The 5,322-nt window shown below is 39.9% G+C and overlaps 1 non-coding gene across 1 annotated transcript; it reads right to left on the bottom strand.

Annotated features, from left to right (window-relative positions):
- Positions 1-4,224: 4,224 nt before the first annotated feature.
- TRNAP-UGG (transfer RNA proline (anticodon UGG)) lies at positions 4,225-4,296 on the bottom strand. Its single transcript has one exon. It is a non-coding gene; the product is annotated as a tRNA-Pro (tRNA).
- Positions 4,297-5,322: the final 1,026 nt, after the last annotated feature.

Below are 5,322 nucleotides of genomic sequence, written 5' to 3' on the forward strand. Positions count from 1 at the left end.
ATTTATTGACCTAAATTTACCACTAACATGAAGCCCAATATGTCATGAAAAAACAATCTCAGAACCGCTAGGGTCCGTTGAAGCGTTCCTGAGTTATTACCTCATAAAGGGACACTGGTCAGAATTGCAAAAAACGGCAAGGTCTTTAAGGTCAAAATAGGCTGGGTCATGAAGGGGTTAATTAATATATAACCATAAATGTGCAAAATCGCAAAATGTACAAATAAGATTGGAAAAAATATGTTTTTTAAGGTGCAGGATCACTGCAAACCGCAGCATTAGGGAATGTGACAATATTATCAAGACATAGCAAGTAGAAGGAACATATTTACCAAATGTAAACCACCAGCCAGGGACCCACGACACCCGACGCGCGTTTCACTGAGGAAAGCTTTGACCCCTGGACAAAGCTTTCCTCAGCGAAACGTGCGTCGGGTGTCGTGGGTCCCTGGCTGGTGGTTTACATTTGGTAAATATGTTCCTTCTACTTGCTATGTCTTGATAATATTGTCACATTCCCTGATGCTGCGGTTTGCAGTGATCCTGCACCTTAAAAACATATTTTTTCCAATCTTATTTGTACATTTTGCGATTTTGCACATTTATGGTTATATATTAATTAATGTGAGGACATATATGCACTTGCCTCAGGTGCACTATCACTAACAGCTGTAGCATCGGGTGAATTGTTAATTATCTCTATATGGTTTTTGAGTATGCGGTTACTTCTATTATAAATGACACTGATACTTAGAAAGGTAACTTTATATGGATTATTACCAATTTTCCAACCATACCTGTCAGTTGTTCCTGCATTTTGTTTGATTTTCCCTAATTTTACATATTATCTATATATGTTTTTATCTTTGCTGTGAATAAAATTTATACATTTTATTAGCATTTCGCCCAGAGCTTCTTTGGTGTTATTAGTACTAAAACAGTGTAATATACAACTCCATTTCATATACTGCTGAAGCATCAGAGAGTGGACCAATGTCTTTTTTTGTGGCCATACCGGCTTCCCCATAATGAAACTGACCGCTTAGGGATTATCATACATTGTACTGCGGTGGTCAGTACCTCTGGAGTCACTGAGTAGTCTCATTTGAAGAGTGCAAGCTCCTATGGCCAGCAGGGTTCTCGCTCTACTGTAGTGTGTAAGCTCTTCTGATAAGCAAGGTCCTGCCTCTCCCTCTCTCCTGTAGAGTGTAAGCTCTTATGGTCAGTACTGTCCTCACTCTTTCTCTTTTGCTCTTTCTTCTTTAGTGTGTAAACTCTTATAGTGATCAGGGTCCTTTCTCTTGTAGAGTGTAAGCTCTTATGATCAGCGGGGTTCTCTCGCTCTCTCTTTAATAGTATGTAAGCTTTTATGACCAGCAAGGTTCTCTATCTCTCTCCTATAGCGTGTAAGATCTTATGGTCAACAACAGGGTTCTTTGTGCTGTAGAGTGTAAGCTCTTATAGTCAGCAGGGTTCTCTCTCTCCTATAAAGTGTAAGCTCTTATGGTCAGTGCGGTCCTTTCTATCCTGTAGAGTGTAAACTCATGGTAAGTGGAGACCGTTTTCTCTCTCTCCTATAGAGTGTAAGCTTTTATGATCAAGGGTATAAACTATTATTGTCAGCGGTGCTCTCACCTTGTCTCTCTCTCTCCTCTCAAGCTTTCCACCATTGAGATTCACTAAAGTTTATTTGCAAGAAATCTAAATTGTGTGTACAATTTGGCAAAGACAACAAATTTAAACATCATCTCTAGTAAAAATGCCATGATACATTTTTAGGAGCACCTATATTTTTGGTATAACAATCGTAAAGTGAGCAACACAGCAATAGTAGTAAAATGTTAAAAATACCAATGCACTGGATGCTATTAGCAATCATTATTAGTATCATAACTCTGTATGTGCGGGGTCTTTATTAAGAATTTTCCGCTGCTAGGTTACAACACAATTAACTGGAATTCTTTAAGTGCATAACCTTGAATTTTCCACATTATACCACGAACCAGAGCATTCCATGGTGAAAAAGAACATCTCATCACTTTGTGTGTAAAAATGCTGATGCATCCTGAAAGCATTTTTCTTTTCTGTGAGATGAAGATGTATTGAGTGAATGGTTTTGGATAATTTACAAGCAAATCAATAAGAACCTTCCGGGTAGGTCAGAAAAATTTATTGACACAGCAAGTAGCTTGTCTACTACCCTAAATATACCGTTAGTGGTGAATGTGACCAGTAGTAGAAATAGTTTGCCTGCAGCTATATGGACTGGATTCAGTAATTTCTATTCTCAATCCATAGAAATAAGTGCACTCAATTTAGCTCCTGGCCTGTATTACCCTCGAATGAAACTCTCGGGAGAATTTCCCCAACTGTCTGAATCTAGAACCACTGTGATGGACGACTCCAACTGTTTCTGCCTCTCCCACACAGCTCTGTTATTTGATTTGCTTTCTCAAATCTATCTGCACAGAAACAGATGATTGTTCCCGTCCTCTCTTGAGACCCATCTGTAGATACACAGCTTTCCAGGCAATGGCTTTTAGTATGTAGAACATTAAAAATACACTCTTTCATGTGAAGAGCTTCCTGAGATGGAAAGAGAAGACCAAAAGGCACCGAATGTGCACTGTGAGCTCAAAGGTCTCTGTAGTATAACCAAACAAATCGAATTGGTCTATCCAGACTAAAGCTGGATCATAATATGCAGGAAATAACAACTCTATTACCGAGGCTGCTTACCTGCCAACATCGCACAGCTGGACTAAAGCAAAAGTGATGCCTGACATGAAAGTCTTTGATGATATCTGGGTTTGTCAATGAAGTCTACATTAAGCATTTTGCACATTCATGTTTTTTTCACCACTGTTTTATTCTTTGCACTTCAGTCTAAAGTCAGACAGTTCTTCCCACATGATTACTACATCATTGTTCTCAATCTGCACTTACTACACCACTTATCATCATGCAGGCTGAGAGTAGGCAGATGAGTAACTAGTAACATAGTAACATAGTAACATAGTTAGTAAGGCCGAAAAAAGACATTTGTCCATCCAGTTCAGCCTATATTCCATCATAATAAATCCCCAGATCTACGTCCTTCTACAGAACCTAATTGTATGATACAATATTGTTCTGCTCCAGGAAGACATCCAGGCCTCTCTTGAACCCCTCGACTGAGTTCGCCATCACCACCTCCTCAGGCAAGCAATTCCAGATTCTCACTGCCCTAACAGTAAAGAATCCTCTTCTATGTTGGTGGAAAAACCTTCTCTCCTCCAGACGCAAAGAATGCCCCCTTGTGCCCGTCACCTTCCTTGGTATAAACAGATCCTCAGCGAGATATTTGTATTGTCCCCTTATATACTTATACATGGTTATTAGATCGCCCCTCAGTCGTCTTTTTTCTAGACTAAATAATCCTAATTTCGCTAATCTATCTGGGTATTGTAGTTCTCCCATCCCCTTTATTAATTTTGTTGCCCTCCTTTGTACTCTCTCTAGTTCCATTATATCCTTCCTGAGCACCGGTGCCCAAAACTGGACACAGTACTCCATGTGCGGTCTAACTAGGGATTTGTACAGAGGCAGTATAATGCTCTCATCATGTGTATCCAGACCTCTTTTAATGCACCCCATGATCCTGTTTGCCTTGGCAGCTGCTGCCTGGCACTGGCTGCTCCAGGTAAGTTTATCATTAACTAGGATCCCCAAGTCCTTCTCCCTGTCAGATTTACCCAGTGGTTTCCCATTCAGTGTGTAATGGTGACATTGATTCCTTCTTCCCATGTGTATAACCTTACATTTATCATTGTTAAACCTCATCTGCCACCTTTCAGCCCAAGTTTCCAACTTATCCAGATCCATCTGTAGCAGAATACTATCTTCTCTTGTATTAACTGCTTTACATAGTTTTGTATCATCTGCAAATATCGATATTTTACTGTGTAAACCTTCTACCAGATCATTAATGAATATGTTGAAGAGAACAGGTCCCAATACTGACCCCTGCGGTACCCCACTGGTCACAGCTACCCAGTTAGAGACTATACCATTTATAACCACCCTCTGCTTTCTATCACTAAGCCAGTTACTAACCCATTTACACACAATTTCCCCCAGACCAAGCATTCTCATTTTGTGTACCTAGAAAATCCATGCAACGGACCAGCCTGCAGGAGGAAGCACAGCATGCAAGAGACCTGCGTCAAAGCTTTCCACAAGCATGGGCTCGTCCGGGATTTGAACCCGGGACCTCTCGCACCCAAAGCGAGAATCATACCCCTAGACCAACGAGCCAGCGACAATAAGTAGTAAGGTATGCCTACCAGACAATAAGAACATGATTTACTGATAAGTACGGTAAGGATTATTATTGTACTACTGGACCAATAGTGTTAGCAGAATTACAATATTGTATGGTCTATACACAAAAGAAGTGCCAGATAGGGGTGGCATGGGCCCACCAGTAACATTGATTATGGCACTGTCCCACTGTTCATTTACATAAAAATATTATTTTTTTTGTCTATACTTACCATATAAATAGTAATTAACGGGGTAGTTTTTGAAAATAATGATTTCATGTCGTTGTCTGTAAATAGTGAATCAAGTGTATTATGTAAAACAACTGCTCATATAGTGGGGTGTGGGGCCCACTCTTACACAGGGGTCTACCTGAGGATTCTCCTGTTCCCCGGTGGGCCAGTCCAAGCCTGCACAAAAGTGAATTTATCGATAAAGGACTTTTAAGTTTTGATCAAAAGTGTCCTTAATATTTTTTGTCTCATTTGGTCTCGCACTAGAATATGAATTCTACTATAGTTTATGCCACTTTCTGAAAAATAGAGGGGATGGCATTGTGTAAAAATATGACATTTTTATACGCCAGGAAATAAGCGTAAAGTATGTAATGTTCCCCAGGTAAGATTTTGAGCAGGGGCAGTACAGGCTCTTGTGGTGCTCAAGAAAGGGGTTTCTGAACACACCCTGTCAGTATCACCTGAAATAAATCAAAATAGCTTTAGAAAAGAAAACCCATATAACAAGCCTGTGTTCCTTTCTTTACATGTATTACAGAAGAGACTCTCTCCATTTAAGAAATACAAAGGCAAAGCATTTCAAGTGAACCTATCATTTGAAAACCATTTGGACAAAATACAGCTCATGTATGCAGCTCTTACATGAGTTGCAAGCACAGAGCAGGATACAGGCTCAATAGTAAGTCCATTGAGTCCATCCAGCACTCCGTGAAAGTAATGTGAGGAATCACAAACTTACTATACAGCGATTAATTATCTCCAGTAGTCTCACAAAGTACATACA

Source organism: Ranitomeya imitator, chromosome 3 (assembly GCF_032444005.1).
Source record: "Ranitomeya imitator isolate aRanImi1 chromosome 3, aRanImi1.pri, whole genome shotgun sequence".
NCBI classification, from domain to species: Eukaryota; Metazoa; Chordata; class Amphibia; order Anura; family Dendrobatidae; genus Ranitomeya; species Ranitomeya imitator.